General features: G+C 45.0%; 1 protein-coding gene across 1 annotated transcript in view; it reads left to right on the top strand.

Moving 5' to 3' along the window:
- Nucleotides 1-1,577: 1,577 nt before the first annotated feature.
- The window catches only part of gatad2b (GATA zinc finger domain containing 2B), a 42,170-nt gene continuing 23,798 nt past the window's right edge, over nucleotides 1,578-19,949 (top strand). Inside the window, exon 1 of the mRNA XM_071499233.1 lies at nucleotides 1,578-1,730. The gene's annotated coding sequence lies outside the window, so the exon portion shown is untranslated. The remainder of the gene's footprint in view (nucleotides 1,731-19,949) is intronic.

A 19,949-nucleotide genomic window follows, 5' to 3' on the forward strand; every position in this document is an offset into this window, starting at 1 on the left:
GTGCTTCTCCTCTCTCTCCCTCTCTCTGTCCTCATTCTGCAGGTATCTGTGCCTCTGGAGCAGCAGGATCCAGATCCACCACTACTCATCATTACTATTAACCACTGTTACCTGTCATTATTATTGATAACACCATTACCTTTACAGCTGTTCCTGGTCTCTCTCTCTCTCTCTATTCTCCTCTATCCTCCCCCCACCCCCCCTTTTCTCCTCCTAAACCCAACCGGTCGAGGCAGACGGCCCCCCACCCTGAGCCCGGTTCTGTTGGAGGTTTCTTCCTGTTAAAAGGGAGTTTTTCCTCCCCCCTGTCACCAAGCGCTTGCTCTTTGTGGGAACTGTTGGGGTTTTCTCTGTAACAAAGTAAGGTCTTGACCTTGAGATAATGTATATTATGATTTGGCGCTATACAAATACAAATAAACAATGACAGTGGCGACTCTGTAGACCTTCACTGTAAGTGAAGTTCAGACGTGGAGCCACTAGAGGGCTCAGTCTCCATGTGATGGATATGAACATCTGACGACTCTACTGTGTTCAGTGATTTCTCTATTATGTTTTCAGTGATGACTATTGTGTTCAGTGATGACTCTACTGTGTTCAGTGACAACTCTATTGTGTGTTATTGTGTGTTCAGTGACAACTCTATTGTGTGTTATTGTGTGTTCAGTGATGAGTCTATAGTGTTAAATGATGGATCTATTGTGTGTTCACTGATGACTCTACTGTGTTCACTGATAACTCTATTGTTTGTTCAGTGATGACTCTACTGTGTTCAGCTACAACTCTATTGTGTTAAGTGATGACTCTACTGTGTTACACTGTGTTCAGTGATGACTACTGTGTTCAGTGATGTGTGCTCAGCTGTAGAACAAATCTAAACCTGACAGATCAGGTTCTTCTTCTCTGTCTTTTAATGCAGCTCGAACAGCTCTCTCTGGTTGTGTCATGCACACACTAGCCTGCACAGAAGTTAAAGCAGGAAAATAACATGTGCCCTAATAACCTGGTCACAGCTGTATACAGCTGCTGAGTTCTCACCTCTGTTCCTGACACTGCAGGATGAAGACCTTTGTCTGAAGCTACAGGGGGGTCCATTACTCTGAGACAACTTCATATAGCATGTGTGGCTCTTTGTCATTTACATGCGTGCATACAGCCCTGTTAGAGACCCGGTACAACAAGGAAGCAGGTTTCTCCGGTATGTAGCACCGAGGTTTGTCTGATCCCTGACCTGTAGGTCCCTGACACCGGTCCAGCATCATTAAATCTACCTCACAGTGATAATGACGCCTCTTACGACCCGAGTGAATCTAACCCACATTGAGTCTTCAGACCCACCTGAGGTAACATGGCTCTCCATCCAGACACAGACAACAACACTACAACCAGCCAATCATGTCTCTCTCTCAGTCTCCGCCGCGGAAACCAACAACCAATCAGCTGTCTGAGAGCCCCCAGTAAAAAGGCCAGAGAGCCAATCAGTTGTCTGTCTGAGTCTGCTGGCGAAACAAACAACCAATCAGCTGCCTGTCTGTGTTACACGGAGTGACTGCCTGACCAATGAGCTCTTTGTCTGGCTGCACCGAGTGGGTGAGCGTCTGTCGAGGCCCAATCAGCAGCTCAGTGCTGCCTGCCGGTGCCGGGGACTGGTGGTGAGGAGCCGCTGCAGCGCGTCAGGACCGGACCGTGAACCCCGGAGACGGTACACACTGAGGCGAAAGGAGACACAGGTGAGTCCGAGGATGTTGGCGAGGCCTGGCCCCGGCCCGAGATGTTTTGAAATGGTAGCGGCGGGATTCCTGTGGTGGTAGGACGGCAAGTTGTTGTGTCGTCGTGCCGCCGGTCGATGTGCTGATGTGCTGACAGACAATAGAGCGGCTTTGCTTCGCTATTTATTGATGCGGGCTGACATGTTGGCGACCAGCAGCCGTCGCCTCGAACGGTTCATTTCCATTTAAAGGTCTGGGGTCGCAGTAGAAACATCTGTGGAGGTCTAAATCCTTCCCGGGGGGTTGTGTTTCGATGATAATAAGCGAGCTGTTAGTTGAGATGTCGGGATTATGTTGTGATGGGGACGTTGTGCGGAATGCCTCCAATCGGTTTCATTGTTTGATCCAGAGTCTCTGGGGGTTAACCCAGACTGGAGACGGAGCCTGGCTCCTCCAAATACGTGTTAATGCTCATTTAAAGAGCGCCGGGATGCGACGACAGGCTCCGACGGTTGTAATGGACCGAAGCTGTGTGAAGGGGCCGATTTAACGGCGCTGGGAGGAGGCCGGAGCCTCTGATGGCTCTCAGCAATTAGGAAGAAAAATTCGAAATGCATCAGCCATTTACGTAGAGACTCAACTGGCTCCATATGCACCTAAATGGCTGCCTGGCGCCCGACAGCATAACCAACATGTTAGTGTGAGGGCCAGGCTTATTCAGGCTGATTGTTTCCTGAGCAGCGAATTAACGGAGGTAGAAGTCTGTATGACGTTAGACACCAAACGGGAATCAATATTTAATGTGTGCTGCCTATTATTCTGCAGCGTACAAGAGCTCGTTCGTGTCTGTGCTGCACTGCTCCTCCAGATTTACATGAGTCACAGGCAGATGGACACACGCATAACTGTGTGGTCCCAGACTGGGTCCAGTGTCCAGACCTGAAGATGGACAGTGTTCATGAGGAGAGGTGTAGTGTTACCTTCCTCCATTACAGGCGGGAACAAGACTTTTCCAGGACTTGGTCATTTGGGTTCCAGGTTGATGTTGTGCAGTGCTGTCAGACACAGCACCTAGAGATGAGAACGACCTGGTTTGATAGAAGTCGACAGACAGCAGATTTGTCTCTGTTCTCGGAGCATCACGATGGACCAGCTGTTTGTCTCCTTAAGGACATGAAGTGAGCAGGGACGTGAAGTGGCCCCACAGCCTCTGGTTTCAGATAAAAGTTGGCAGACCTTGGTATACTCAGCCCTCCACTCACACAGTGATAGTGGGTCTGTATGAATGAAAGGTCCTTGCTGTTGAAGAGTGTGAATGAACTGTAGTATTCTCAATGATGGAGTCCTTCCTCTTCCTATTTCAAGCTCAGAGTCCCCTGGCAGCCCCAGCAGAATACAGATGAGCCTATCATGCTGTTATGACAATGTTTTACCGAACCTATAGAGGACTATAGAGTATATATTCTCTATAGAAGACTATTGAGGACTATAGAGTATATACTCTACAGAAAACTATAGAGGACTATAGCATAGGTTTGTAATGAATACAGTTGATTAAATCAGGGCTCTGTGGTTTTAAGTATTGTTCAGCCAGTCCTGGTTCAAACGTCAGAGACTCTAGGTCACAGTGAGTGTATATCAGGACAAGAATCTGTCAGTTATCATTAGTCTTGACATCCTGTTGTTCTGTTTCCTGTCTGTCAAACAGTTGTAATTAAACTTTATCAAACTTCTGGTTCTTATTTAGCCTGGGTATGAAACCTCAGCACTTTGCTCAGACTGATTATGTATTTTTATAAATATATATCAACTGATATTCAATTTGAAATGTAAACGCTTATTATGTAAGGAATCGTTAAAGAATTGTGACCAAGATATTTTACAGTTTAATTCATTTGTGGTGGGCAGAATATAGCGTAGAGGCATGTTTTCTAAATGACCACAAAAATAATGTAGTGAGATTGATTGTAGTGAGCAGCTGACTGTCACACAGTCATACACATGTACCTGTGATGGGCTAATTTCAGATTATTTTTTACTTCTTTTTCAATGATTTAAAATGTATTTTGGTCAGTTTTTCGTTCCAGTCCTGAAACATGCAGGATGCCCTCAGTGACCGCCATGCAGAGAGGGCCGCAAAGAGACCGACAGCGCTGTAAAGAGACTAACAGGGCCGCAAAGAGACTGATGGGGCCACAAAGACACTAACGGGGCCACAAAGAGATTGACAGGACTGTAATGAGACTGACGGGGCTGCAAAGAGACTGACAGGGCCGCAAAGAGACTGATGGGGCTATAAAGAGACTGACGGGCAGTATAGAGACTCATGGGGCCACAAAGAGACTCATGGGAACACAGAGACACTAACAGGGCCATGAAGAGACTGACGGGGCTGCAAAGAGACGGATGTGGCTGTAAAGAGACTGATAGGGTCACAAAGACTGACAGGACTGTAAAGAGACTGAAGGGGCCGCAAAGAGACTGACAGGGCCACAAAGAGACTGAATGGACTGTAAAGACACTGACAGGACTGCAAAGAGACTGAGGGGACTGTAAAGTGACTGACAGGACCTTAAAGAGACTGACGGGAAGGGTAAGGTAAGGTAAAAATCTTTATGAAGTTTTGAACTGGCCCAACAGGACTTGGTATACCCTTGGTATATACATGCTTTATCTCAAGGCCATACCGACTGTGGCTGATTTGGTTCTAACAGCATTACTGAGGACGGGTTGCTCGCCAGCTGGGGGATCGACAAAGCGTTTTAACCTACAGATGTCGCTGGTGAGCTTTCCAACCATCATATCTAGGTTTCCAACAGAGCTGCCCCAAATCCCTAGATGGTCAGGGGGGTTTAGGGTGAGGGGTCGACTTAGGTCTGGCAGGAGGCCATCTTAGGCCTGGTGTGCTGCTGGGTTTGACATACACTGGAGGAAACCCTGTGTTAGTCCATCTCTCAACACCTTTACCTCAACACCAAACCACAAATTCATAGTTTGATTTTATAAAAGGCTCAAACACTACTCAAGCAGGAGGTAATGGTGCATTTGTTCAGGACTATTTTCATCAGTGGATTAATACAAATTTGGTGCTGTAATGAGTATTTTGGGCAGCAGGAAGGTGTGTGTGACTGAGTCACATTAAACTACAGAGTGTGATCATGGTGATGAAGGATCATGTGACTCACTGATGTGTTTTAGTAGTTTCTGGAAACAGTGTAGCTGAAGGTACATCAGGCTGTGATACACACAGATAGTGCAGTACATTCATTGTTGGTTTGTTGACATGAAGAAATGCATAGAATATGACCATTAAGTAAAGATGAAACACTGATGCAGTAGAGAGGAGACATTTACATACCCGTAAATGTCTCCTCTCTACTGCATCAGTACTGGGCACCATCATACTGTTACAGACATTTACCTTTATGACCCAAGAGTTTCCATCCCAGCCAATCAGAGCAGGCAGCAGGCAGCATCACCTGTCAGGTTGTTGGTAATTACACAGTTGTTGTTGTTATAAGGTTATCGTTCACTGAGAGGTGCTGAGAGTTTTGAAGCTGATGGAAATGAGTTTTAAATCCAAAGGCAGTTTGTGTGTCACAGTTGTTCACATCTGAAACAGCTGTGGGTCAGCTGAAATGAAGTCAGTACACCTGGTGGACCAGGGATAAAGTACATATACTGTTTAGAGGTGTGTACCAGGCTGGACACTAATGGTTGAATCACAATTCAGAAGTGAACATGATGGAGGGAGCAAACATGCATCTGTTTGATATGTTATAATTCCTTTAGGACTGGTTTCCTCTGGGCCTCATGTTAAAGCCTTCGTCTGCTCAAAACCAATCAGATCATCAGACCTGCAACCTCTCCTAGGTCAGAATCACAAGACAGTCTGAGTCAGGTGCACTGATTGGCTAGATGTGTGGTCAGCTTCCATAACAAGATGCCACACACCATTTGTACAGTTCAAAACACACACAAGTGACACCGACTGTGTTCGAAACCGCTCACCGCTCCCTCTGCAGTCCACTATAAAGTGAGTTCACCATGCTGTAGTTCTGTCTGGTTGTGTAGTCAGAACTATTATACCCTGGATAGTGGACTCATAGTATCCCACAATGCATCATGAAAAGTGAACAGGGAGGGGGGAGGGACAGCTGGGAGAAGGCTATGATGGCATTGTGTTCATTCAGAAGTTCATTTAGAAAACAAAACATTTTAGACGTGAAGGTCACATGACACATTGAGGAATCTAGTTCATTTCAAGCACCTGAAGCTCTTTAAGCTGTCTGATGTTGACCATAACAGAAGAAGAGTGGAGTCACAGAGCCACTGGATCATTTGCTGCATTGTTGTCCAATGTTGGTGGATGAAAATGCAAAGCACTGAAAGAGGTCTTTACAATTGAAATACCATGAATATCAGATTTGTTTCAATCACAAATTACCATCTGTATCCACAGAAAATAGCATCAGAATCACTGTAGCTGCAGTTTTCAAGTAATGATCCAGTGGTGATGGTTCAGTTTGTTCATGTGACTGGGTTCTGAGGTTGGATACTGGGACAGAACCTGTATCTCCTGAAACATCCTGTAATTGCTGCAACAAGCTGCTTTAATCCTTTAACACCGGAGCCTCAGAATGTCCGCCTGGTGAAATTACCGTAATGACACCTATATGCCTAAAGCGCAAGGTCTTAGCTTTCAGAAACCGTTGGAATTTTCCGATTGCTCAAACTGTGACAGAGTTACGGTAATCCAAAGTGTGCCTGCGCAAATGTGTCGGCGACGACACACTTGTTTTTAAAGGGTTAAATGATCTACAGTCTTAAGCCTGAGGAACAAACTCTGATCTGTGTTGTTGCTGTTCATCCTTTATACAGCATCAGTCACCTGCACTGATTGTGCAGATCACAGGTCAGTTACACTAAGAGAGGGTTCTTCATGAAGGTCAACAACTTGACCGGAGGCTATCAGGAACCTGAGGGTAGTGATCTGTCACGTTGGTCCAGTTTTTCAACACTGGCCGTCTGGGTTCTCCGAGTTTCTGCCCGGTCTCCCCAGGTGTTTCTTATGCTGTCCAGTCACTCCAGGTGTTTCTGATGCTCTCCGGTCACTCCAGGTGTTCCCGGTGCTCTCCCAGTTTCTGGCTGGTCTCCCCAAGTCGTCTGAAGTTCTCTCACATGTTCAGGTTAAGTCAATGAGAAACTTCTTTCAGTAGGTATAGTTGTTGTCTGTGTTAGCCCCGTTTCAACCAACTAGTTCCAGATACTAAGAAGCCACAGAAACTAAAGGTAAATATTAATAACCCGTTACCAACTAATCAGGTAACGTGTTTTAGACACAGTGGGAGCAACTGACAGGGAAGGGCCAGCCTGGGGTCAGGAGTCAGGTCCAGGGAATGGCAGAAACAACCAACCTGGGTCAGATTCAGGTAGCGGTCGACCTGGGTCAGATCCAGGTAACAGTCGACCTGGGTCAGGTCCTGTTTGCTGGAAGAGCCAGTCTGAAGACCTGCTGTGTTGCAGTAAAGGTGCAGTCTGTGTGCGTCCCTTTTAAAATCAACTCTTAATTACAAAAAAATCATTTTGGAGTGGTTGTGGCAATTACCTATAACTTGGCACTAATTGATGTCTGTATATGAACAAATGTGCAGAGCAGTGAAGCAGGGAGTTGTTGTAGACCGACTGGATGGCCCACAGTCGGTGGCAGTGCAGCTGTGACTAATCCAGCCAGTGAATAAGCAGTGTGCACATTAGTGCTGCATTGCTGTGCTGCATTTAGCCAGGTGCTGCACAAGGTCACCTGATCAACAGTCTGAGTGTAATCCTCTTGATGCTCAGTGCACTGAAGGGCACATCTAGAATCTAGGTGTTTTTGACTTTTAAATTTGACTGTGAACAAACATGATGATGATGTTCTGGAAGGTGAACGGTGCTGTAAGACTGATTCACTGATATCACATGACTCAGCCAGGCATGATTGGCTGTTTCATCATGTATGACCTATTAAATACACATGTGTTGACCTGAGGACGACCATCTGTGCTCCAAACACTGAATCAGTCAAAGTCAAAGTGGTGTAGTTTTTCCGTCTGTTACTTGTAAGGAGTGTGTATTTAGTGTTGAACACAACAGACATACTACCTGCGCTCTATCAGGTCAGTGTCAGCATAGTTCTCATATGCTGACCTTGGACCAACGCTGATCATACAGGTCAATACTTCTCGATTATTAGTAACCAGATAACCAACACAAAACTACTACTACATAGAGTCAGAGGACTCCCACTGTGGAGTTCAGGTGTTCATATTATTCTGTCCACACAATTTATATCAGTTAAGGGAGGCTTAGTAACACAAACACCTCTGTTTAATGTAGCACAACTCAACAGCACCACACATTACATCACCACAATGATCACACACAATTATCACATTATAATCTTCATGGAGGAGGATTTACAGTTAGAATGCATCAGTTTTAGTAATGTGTTCCTAATAAACTGACAACTCAGTGTTTATTAGTCTTTATCAGGTATATTCACAGGCTGCAAGGAGCTGCTGGTGCAGTTCTCAGTGAAATACTAAAGGCAGCCGAAAGATGTTCTTTCATAGCTTTAGTGTATGTAATAATAATGATTATAATTATTATTACTATCACCATATAACATATTTTACTCCTGACTTCCTCCTTTTAAAATGTAACGCAGTAACGTGAACGTTTACACTGTATGTAAAATAAAATAATAATGAGATAAAATAATGCAGCTGTTAACATGCTGTGGTAAACGAACCTGTGTCACTGACAGTGATTACTGCTGCTTTGTCTTCACTTAGTTCATCACAGGGACAACACAACTACCCGCTGTACATTTAAATTTACTCTAGTTCTGACCTCAGCTCTCGGCTTCTTTTAGTGACTTTCTCACCAACAGGTATTCACAGGTTCAGATCTGCTACTTACTTCAGCTCACACATGACGTCATGCTCAAGTGAGGTCAGTGGTCATGCTCAGGTGAGGTCAGTGGTCATGTTCAGGTGAGGTCAGCCGTCATGCTCAAGTCTGAAGTTGGTTCTGAAGGTTTTGTGGTTGCTTCGCCTTCTTTACTTTGACCTCACAGGTTTTGCAAACTGCAGGTTCCTGTCTTCTTTGCTCTTCTACATTGTGTGTGTGTTGCCTTTGCTGTTGTGTGTGTGTGTAGCTGTGTCTGTGCTGTTGTGTGTGTGTGTGTAGTCTTTGCTGTTGTGTGTGTGTGTATAGCTGTGTCTGTACTGTTGTGTGACCGACATGACCCATCATGAGTGTAAATCCGAGCAGCACAGAATCTGAGCTGATCGATCAGGAAGTCATTTCCATTTCTGCCCGTTGTTGTTGTTCTTCCAGTTCTCTGTTCAGTTTTCATTTTTCAGCCACTCACTTGCAGCATTGTGGACCTAAGAAAAACATCCGTCACATCTGCTCCAAATGTAAACAAATACCAGCCTCCATGATGCATTAGCCCCTGAAATACCCAGAATGTAGTGTGATGTGAGGGTAAACATGAGTCCTGTTATTTTATCTGATATCACTGTGCTGCTGAGTGTAAGGTGTGTGGTTGTACTTGATTGTAGTTGTGTGTCTGTTGTGTGTTGATTCCCCTCCTGGCTGTCACATTTTAAAATGTCGTGCTCTGACTAAACGTCTCATGTTCCTCTTCTTTCTCTCTGGCTGGTGGAGCAGTAAAAGCCCCACCCTGTGGTCTGAAGTTCTGCTCTCAGTCTTTTCTTGTCATTGTTCCAGCTCCTGAAGGAGGAGATTTTCCTCCTTCTGCTCCTCCTCCTCCTGCCACCCTGGCTCTCTCTCTCTGACTGTTTGACTGTGTGACGTCTTGACCACTAACGGCTACATATTAAGAGATAATTCCATACCCTGAGGTTACAAACCGGCTCAGACTGGCTCACTGCATTCTGACTCTGCTCTGTTCCTTGGGCAAAAATAAATACATCTCAAAAAAATGGAGAGAGAAGAAAATTACGTCTGTGCCTTTTTAAAGGAACATGAGACTAATCTGCAGCAGGAGTGAAACAGCGACAAGAAGCACACACCTCTTATGTCTGAGAATAAGGAAGGATTTTCAATGTTTTTCAGTTTCTCTCATTTTACCTCAGGGAATAAAAGAACACCTTTTAGTTTTTTTTGTTTCATAAAAGGAAAACTTCACTCTAACACAAAGGACACAAACCTGACTATTTATGATTTGATTCTGTTAAACCACAAACATCCATTTTTGCCATAGGTTATCAGACTCTTAGTCTACATGGTTTGGCCTCATTATTGTAAATGTGATTATCACACGTTTTTTCAAGTTGCACAGAGGTAAAGTGAAGACTGTCAAACTGCAGCGGCTGAGAGATTTAAAACAAAGATCTGATTGTGATTTTTCAAACTGATGTTGTGACTGCAGTTTATATTTTGGCCATTTCTGATGAAATAATTACTGCAGTACATGAGTACTCTGTAGAGTACTCAGACATCATTACTGCAGTATGACATCAGTACTCATTAATCATTACTACATTATTACATCAGTACTGAGTAATCATTACTACATTATTACATGAGTGTGGCACAGGGATGGTTCAGCTCAAGCCATTATTATTTTCATAACAGTATTTGGACTGTGATGTCTGGATATCCGTTGCCCCCTCAAGTTCTGTGACAATAATTAACCCTTTCCTGACTCCTTTTACCTTTTGTCTTGGCTCGTTACTGGGGCTGCAGAAGCCATAGAAGCTAAAATAAAAACAATTACCCATTAAATAAATCATACGTTTTCCTGCATGTATCATGCTTTTAACATTGGCCCAAGGTGAAATTGTTGCTGCAGTGTTATAGGTCACAAAGTCCATAAAAGGGTAACGCCAGTGGTAGGCTGAGGCCATACACTTGTCCCTCTGAGGTTATCAAAAATAACACAAGTTCTTACATTAACGTGAGGGATAAATATTTAAATAAAGGAATGACAGATTAGAATTTGTTGGCTGTGTATCTAAGCGAATCAAGTTATTGTAATTTTGAAATGCATCCAAATTGGAACCAATATGAGAACTCTGACTTTTCTTTTGCACCATCCTCAGGTCAAGCTGTTCAATTTGTGGGTATCTATACAATTTATTGTAAATATTTATGATCCCTAGGGGAGAAATCCTTTGGGCAGATTGCCAAGAGGTTTACTGAGCACTCATGTTTGGTATGACAGTAGACCTGTAGACCTCTATGATACAGTTGTGGTGAGGTATAGATCACAGAAAGAATATAAAGGTGTTTCAAAAACTCTGAGTGTTCCCAAGAGAACAGTGGCCTCAATAAGTGTGAAATGGAAGAGGTCTGGAGCCAGGACTCTTCCTGAAGTTGGTTCTCTGGCAAACTGAGTAACCGGGCAAGAAGGGTCTTGGTCAGGGAGGAGACAGAATGCCCAATGGTCACTCTAACAGAGCTTCAGTCGTCCTTTACAGAGATGTGACATCATCAGCACAAACATGACCTTAAGCAAACAGCCAAGATAACACTGGGGAGTCTTCAGGACAAGTCTCTGACCGCCCATGATTGGCCCAGCTGAAGTACAAACTTTAACCCCATAGAGCATCTGTGGAGGGACCTGACAATGACAGTTCAGATGATTCCCATCGAATCTGACGGAGCCTGAGAGAATGATCAGGAAGACTGAGATAAACTATCAAAGTCCTGGTGTTTAGAGCTTGTACACTCTCACTCAAGAAGACTGGAGCTGGAACTGCTGCTGAAGGACCTTCTACAAAAAACTGAAATAAAGTTCTGAAGACAAAGTGAACAGATGAATACTTTCTGAAGCCATTGCAGATTGGTGGACCTCTTCAGGTTAACACAGCAGCTGGATGTCTCTGCTGGTTGGTGGACTGATACCTTTGCAATGGTGCTTTACTGGTTAAATGTGCATCCTGTACACTGTTAACCAGCCAAGTTGATTTAATTGAAATATTTTCAATCACTTCAATAAAACATGAATCTGTTGATTAGAGTTCTTTCTGACAAAATGAAATAACACTAAGTTCAGAAAAACACAGTAGAGTACAGGAAAAAAAAAAAGCGCAGTAGAGTACAGTAAAGAAATGCAGTAGAGTACAGTAAAGAAATGCAGTAGAGTACAGTAAAGAAACCCAGTGTATGGTCGCAGTGATGGGGCAGTGATGTACACTGTTAACCAGCCAAGTTGATTTAACTGAAATATTTTCAATCACTTCACTGAAACAGGAATCTGTTTATTAGAGTTGTTTCTGACACAATGAAATAACACTAAGTTCAGAAAAAACACAGTACAGTAAAGAAACACAGTAGAGTACAGTTATAAAAAAGCACAGTAGAGTACAGTAAAGAAACGCATCACAGTACAGTAAAGAAACGCAGTGTATGGTTGCAGTAATGGTTGCGGTGATGGGGAAGTGATGGTCGTGGTGAAGGGGGAGTGATCGTCATGGTAATGGGGCAGTGATGGAACTGTCATGGTGATGGAGCAGTGATGGTCTTGGTGATGGAACAGTGATGGTTGTCGTGATGGAGCAGTGATGGTCGTGGTGATGGGGTAGTGATGGTTGTGATGGAGCAGTGATCATAGCGGTGATGGGGCAGGATGGTCGTAAAGAAACAGAGTAGAGTACAGTAAAGAAACACTGTATGGTCACAGTGATGGGGCATTGATCGTTGCGGTGATGGGGCAGTGATGGTCGTGGTGGTCGGCTGCTGTGAGCAGTGAAGGATGTGAGACACAGTGACATGGATGGAGACCTCTGTGTTGGTATGAGATGAATCCTCCACACTGTTTCTTTCTCTCACTTCCTCTGCTCTTTGTCTCCAACTGCACACTCACCCCTCCTCCTCCTTCCCTTTGCCCTCTACCACTGCCCCCCTCCCATCAGTACCCTCCACCCTCATGCACATGCACACCCCCACCCCTCAGGCGACAGCAGAACAGGAATTGATTAGTGGCACGGCATAAAAATAGACGACTGGTTGTCATAGCAACTCCCACAATGAGCTGTTGTCTAGTTTAATGAAGAGCAGCGTTGTGTCTGAGCACAAGGTGGAAGGTGTTTTGCCTTAGTGTTGTGTATCCAGACAGAAGGTGGAGGTGTGTATTTATCACACTGCAGTCCTGCTGAATGGGACTTCTGTACAGAGTCAACACAACAATCACTTCATCCAAAAACAAAGACCCACCAGCATCCCTTTCTCAGCTCTGATTGGCTCTGAATCTGCATCCCACAACTATCAACTCTTGAGGCACTGCACATAACCAATTACAACTCTGTTGCTATGGGCTCCACTCTGATTGGTCTCATTAGTGTCAAAAACTGGCCATATGTAATTTTTGGTCATATTCCCAACAGCCCTATCACCAACATCCTTTACATTCAGGCCACTGTCTGTGCATGCGTGCGTGCGTGCGTGCGTGTGTGTGTGTTTCCCTGTTGTTGGCATAGGGAGGGGTTTGTTGTTCCCGGACATCTCTCCATCTTCTCTAGCCCTGGCTAAAGCAGCCAGATGGTAGCTGCCTGTGGTGGTTTCCTGACGGAGTTTCCACCACACACACAGACAGCACATCACTGCTGTGACCAGGAAATGAGCCACTCAGGACTTTATTCTGCTGCCCTGAGTCACACAAGTGTTGCAGCATTAGTGAAACAGAAATACAGCTAGACGTGTCCATGTGCTCCCTAACTGAAAGTTAAATGACAACAGTGTGTGACTGCACAATACTTAATTCCTTTTTGTCCCTTTTCTGGCATATATCACATATCTCATCTTCTAAAATAAAAAATAAAAAAATCAAGGTAAAATAAAACAACTTCTCAAAATGAATTAGGTTAAACATATAACTTATGTAAAATAAGAACCTAAGATAAGAAACCAATAAACTCTACTTTCACATATAGCAGGTCAATACAACAGCTGGGTTAAACTAAAACTGTCAGTGTTCATTCCACTCAGTGATCACTTTATTAGGAACACCTCACTAACTCTGTGTAACTCCTCAGTTCTTCAGGTCCTGGATCCAGATGTTAAACTTTCCTCTGAGACTCTGCTCCAGGTTGACATGACTGCATCACATTCACGCTGCAGGTCTCCCGTTCTACCACATCCCAAATGGTTTCTACTGGATCCAAGTCTGGAGACTGAACTGGACTCACTGTCATGTTGATGAAACCAGTTTGTGACATGAAGCATTATCCTGCAGGAAGCAGCCATGAGAAGATGGTGAACTGTGGCCATGAAGGATGAACATGGTCAGCAACAATACTCAGACAGACTGAGACATTCAGACCAGGACTGATTGGTGTTAAGATCTATAGTGAGTCTAGAAAACATCCCCACGCTTGCAAATTTTTGTGTCCTTGAGTCACAGACTGTTAAATGTGACTTTTCATGATATTCCAATCATTACCCACAGCACTTATACTGGTGGGGGGGATGACGCCAATCCCAGCTGACACTGGGTGAGGACAGGACACCAGTCTATCACAGAGTGGATATATACATGCAAAAACACCCTGTCTCACTCACACTGGGAGGAAGCCAGAGTGCCCAGAGGGAACCTATGCAGACACAGGGTTCGAACCCAGAGTCACCCCACCTTTGTGAGGCAACAGTGCTAACCACTGGACCACTGTGCCGCCCATAATTAATTGTGTCATTATGAACAGAGCAGGTCTTGGCTCCACATGTCCAGACTTCCCAACATGCTTTGAGTCAGTCTGATATGATAGCAGTCATCAAGGATCAGCAGATGAATATTGAATGTGTTCAGAGCAGTGTGACTGAGTTAAATGTATGTTTATCCCCAGGATGAAAATACCATGAAGTGTTCGTGCTGATGTTCTGAGGACAGATGTGTTAATCCAGGTGTGGTGGGAGCGTCTCAGCTGTGTCTGATGACTGTACCATCTCAGGAGAGCAGTGCTCTGTGGTTCCAGCAGCTGTTCCACACAAAAACAACAGCACCGTTCTTATCTCCTCCGTTGTGTGTGCAGCGTCTAATAACAAACATGTTTCATCCACACACTGAGATGAAGGTGTGTTACAGTACATGTAGAACAATGTTGAGAGAAGCACAAATAATGTGAACAACCTGAACACTTGTAGTCGTCATGTAGGACATGTCTGTGTGAAGGGTGTGCTTTGTAGAAATCAAGCACAAAGGTTGTTCATGTGGATGACACCTGCTGTGTGAGTTGGGATGTCCTGTAAACACTGAGGTGGACTGTGAGAGTCCGTGTGGACCTAATGAGGTGACTCAGGGTGGTTCCTGACTGAATCAAGACCCTGCAGACTGATCTGAGCTCAGTTCTTGTATGATGAAGAGATTTGATCTCAGAGTGAACAGTGTGTGGATTCTGCTGGATTCATTCTGAACAGCTGCCTGTATCTGTCTGCAGATGTGAGGTTGATGTCCTGTCTGTCACACTGACCATCACAGTGGACGTCTGTAGTTTGAATATCATAACCTGGAGGTGTTGACCTCATTCTACAACAGTGAGGTTCACTTGTTAAATGTACAAGAAATCAGAGCCAAATTCAGGAGATGATACTCTGACCTTCACCAGTGCTCTTCAGGTAGTTCTGGATAGAACTAATTGTATTTGTCTGGTTTTTGGACTGAAACCAGCTGAGACTAGACTGAAACCAGCTGAGACTTGACTGAAACCAGCTGATACTAGACTGAAACCAGTTGACACTAGACTGAAACCAATTGACACTAGACTGAAACCAGCTGATACTTGACTGAAACCAGCTGAGACTAGGCTGAAACCAGCTGGTACTTGACTAAAACCAACTGAGATTAGGCTGAATGAACACCAGTCACTGACCACTTGTGGTCCAGACAGATACTGGGTTTGATCTGGTCTAGTTTTCTCTCCTGTTGGGGGAGCTTTAATGATCAGAACATTGGCAGACCAATGATAATCCAGGTTAAAGGCGCCAGCAGCTGCGCAGTGAGCAACAGAAGGTGAGAAGGAATAAAATGTTATCATATTCAATACAGTCAAGAAGTGCGTTAATTGATCTGCTATATTTATGCTGTTGAATATGAATGTTGGTGAAGTGTGTGCTGAAGGACAGACCCTCGTTCTAAAAGGTTTCCAGTGGACTTTGAATCAGTGATTGAGCCGTGACTGAGCCAGATGCTGTGTAGGTTGGAGGTGATGAGACATGAGCTCCCTGCAGTTTACCCTGTGTGACCTCAGCACAAAGCCTGACTGTTCACAGCCAAAAGCTTAGCACTGCCACAGTTAACATGACCTACATGCTGATGGCTGCTCTCATCCTGCTCTATATGACTCAGATGGTTCATCATCATGCGTTCTACTGGATCTTGCTAGGATTGTGCCACAACAGCCATTTTGTTCTTCCATTCAAACTACAACAGTCACAGTGATGGTACAAGTGAAGCAGAGAGGAGGCAGAGCGGCGTCCAGCCCTCCTCTACCTTCATAGATGAGTTGAGATTTCCTGTTGTCCTCGGTATTGGTGGGCTAATCATGAAATTCAGGCAGGGAACAGGACTAAGTGAACATGCTGCATGTCAATTAACCCCAGGCTGGATTATCAACAAGGCAAAGTGGGTACTGTCCCAGGGTCCAGATTCCCAGGGGCCTCCAAAGCCCACATCAGCACTGTAGAGTGAATATATATCAACATGACTCTAAGACACAGTGTTAATGAGAGTCCTGCCCCTGTGTTGGTCTAGATTAAGTTTCTGATATTTAATAATCAAATAGAACACATCAAATACACTCCTGCTAGCCGACTTTGTGACGTGAACTAACTCCTCCAGATGGTCATGACGATAAACGGTGAGCTATAACATCCTGTCTGAGTGTTATAAACTGTTGCTTAGCCTTTAACACTTCAGTGTTACTCCACTTCCTGGATGTGTCACTGCCTCACTAGTTCATTAAACAACTCGGCCTCCTGCTGCTTTAACACAAGGTTGTCAGTCTGAATCATAATGTTAATTAAATCCTCCAGACCTGAAATCATTTACCAGTGTTTTACTACCTGTGTCATGACAAAAGTAATTTTCTTAACGTAATTACAAAGGTTTTTTTCCAAGGAAAAGAAAAGAAGAAAATACAGAGTAATGTTGGGAAAACTATGATTTAAGTCAGAATAAGTAAACACATGATGGTGTGGAGGATTCATGTCCAGTCGAGTTGGGATGTGAAGTCCAACATGAGACTGATCCTGGTTCAGGGTCCACTAGCACCATCTGATGTAAGGATTAATAACACTAATGGATGCTCGGTGTCTCCTTTGTCTTTGGGTGGAGACGGAGTGTCAGGCCTGACATGTCTGGCTCCTGCTCCACAGCGATAAGCCCGACATCCAGCAAAGAGCCAAATGGTTGAAAAATGAAATGGAGAGCAGCTCCCTGGTCTTGTGTGAGAATCCAAGTCCAGGAGAAGGAGAAGGTGGAGGTGGTGGAGAGACGGGGGGCAGGCTGGGAGGAGGGGAGTTGCATCAGCCAAATGAATTGTCATGATGCAGACCATGCGTGAAATGAGCAGCAGATTCCACAGAGCAGACGAAAATGGTCCCATTACTATAACAGTCAGCTGGCAACGGGCCCAGACCAGGAGAGACCGGGACAGACCCAGACAGACCAAGAGAGACTTGGAGAGACCAGGACAGACAGGGACAGACCAAGAGAGACAGGGACAGACCAGGACCCTCTGTAGAGGAGGGATGCCGGTTTCAGGCAGAAGACATTTTAGCAGCAGCTTTCTGATCGATTGCTGCATAAAGAACGTGTGTGTGTATGTTGGGGGATGGGAGGAGGGAATTAAGAGTTGGCATTATGTCAGAAGAGAGCTGCCCCTGTACGTACACACACACACACACACACAAAGACTAAAGCGAGAATAACACAAGATCAAGAAAAATACCCTTCGGCTCTCAGTGTGTCTTGGCTGTGTCACTCCTTTATTACCCCCCATACACAGACACACACACACGCTTATACAGACTCCATATCCACTTGTAATTGGCTGGTGTAATATGAACAAATGAAGCTCTGGCTACATTTAAGGGGCCCCTGAAAGTAAGCATGTGTTTATTTTTACAGTGGGAGAGGGGGGAGGAAAAGATGGAGGATTTGAGGAACTGGGGGAGGGTAGAGGAGCAGGGAGGGTTTTCTTTGTGGTACTGTACAGCTGGAGCAGGAGGGGGATTACAGGATCCTGCCTTCTGTAGGAATGCAGTGCTGTACGTGGATGTCTGGACTTGATCGACGGATGGCTGCTGCTCCAGGTCTTTGTTGCCGGTGGACGAGTCCTCTGTCAGGTGTTTGATAAACATGTCCATCTGTCCAACTCTGTCTTGATGCTGAGTTTGTGAAAAGAGTGATTTTGTCTTTAGGCGGATGGTCTATCACCCTCCACCTAGTCTCTTTCTACCTCTGACCATGTCTCTTTTTCTTCTCTTCTCCTTTATTGCATCGACCTGGCAGAGTGCCCAAAGCTGGAGGGGTGGGGAGGGGTGGGTGGGAGGTGGTAGGAGGGATTATGGGGGGGGGGGGTTGAAGAGAGAGTGTGTGGCTTGTTTAGCAGCTGACTGAAACAGTCATTATATTATGTAAAGGCAGTCGGCGGCGGCAGTGGCCAAGGAGGGGGGTTGGGGGGTGCCAGTTACTGACGCGCAGCACAAGGCCGACCCTGATTGGCTCATCAGCACCGTCCTCAGCAGCTCTCTGAGTCTCATTAAAGGTGGAGTCTCAGCAGAGAGGTTGCAGAGCTCCTCATGTTTTTCTCAGCAAATGGAGGCGATGACTGGCCCCACCGCTGCGCCACAAATTAATTAGAGAAGAAGAAGTAGTGGCGGGGAGGGCTGTATTGTGTGATCATTAAGACTCCACCCAGTGTTAAAGAGGCTTCTGTAGATGAGAGGAGGATAACAGAGACATTAGAGGAGGACAGAATGAACAGATTAGAGATACAGGAGATGAGGGGAAATGATAGAACAACACCAGCAGGAATAATCTGCTAACAGGAAGTAGATGAAGAGATAATGAGCCAATTAAATTTCTGTCTGAGTTACAGTCACTGATGCTCCGCTGTACGGGATTTCTTCTGATAAACTCAGTGTCGGCCCAGGTGTTGTTGATGCTGTGGTGCAGTGTAAGAAATGAAAGCATCCATTTGCATGTTGTCTGGCCACACACGACGTACTCTGTGACAGTGGAGGAGGAGCCTGCAGGTTCACACCTCTGGTTTCAGTCACCGAGGATCCAGTGGAGTTTTCAGGAATTTGATCTTTCACAGTACAAACAGTGTCAGTCATAGACAACCACTGACTTCTTCTCCTTAGATGATGTTTGAAAAGTCTCATCAGTTGGCCGTAACAGAGACTTTTCATGATCTGCAGAACTTGGGCTGAAACGTTTGTGGGACAAGTTGTAGCCTGCGGTCAATCCTTCACTGTAGAAATATTGATCTGTCAATAGATGATAATTCCTTTATTTTCATCGCACATTTCTAGTACAGCCAAATTTGACAATTTAAAAGAGAACCCCCCCTTTGGGGTTAGGGTTCCTCCATGCCCCGCCTCTGTTTGGGTTAGTGTTGGAATACTTCATGATGCTAGGAGTGAGAGCCACCAGTGTGAACACAGGAGAATCGTGACTCAGTTTTACAGTGGTTTGTGTTGAAGTAACATCCTGAGCTCTTCTGTTGGTTCGTTGTCTTTGAGTGGAGACAGGACTCACCACTGGTCCAGTCTGTCTCCCTTCTTCACAGCTGTAGTTAGTGAATAGTTTTCACCAGGTAGTGTAGCAAGTGGAGGAGGAACAAGACTCTCTGTTCTGATAAGACTGAACCCTCTGGGCTACGGTTGTCACAAGAACCGATACTTCCGGTACCAATTCGATACCAACATGTAAAAAATACATCGATACCTGCTTTTTTCTGGAACCGTCAGAACCGAATATTCAACTTTTCCCGCGGCGAGCCGTGTCGATTCTTGGCGGAAGTGACGGGGGCAGTGTCCGCGTGTGAGCAGCACAGAGCAGTCAGCGGCGCTGAGATAACAATAACAATGGCTTCAGCAGGTGGGAGTGGAAACAACACGTCGGCTCCGTGACGAAACAGGTACGAAGAGTCGCGAGTGGAAATATTTTGCATTGGAGGCGGAAGAATACGGAGCAATTCTAGACACAAACAAGCCGACATG

The sequence above is a fragment of the Trachinotus anak genome, unplaced genomic scaffold (assembly GCF_046630095.1).
Source record: "Trachinotus anak isolate AG129_WGS33_773 ecotype Australia unplaced genomic scaffold, CSIRO_AGI_Tana_v1 ptg000016l, whole genome shotgun sequence".
NCBI lineage: Eukaryota > Metazoa > Chordata > Actinopteri > Carangiformes > Carangidae > Trachinotus > Trachinotus anak.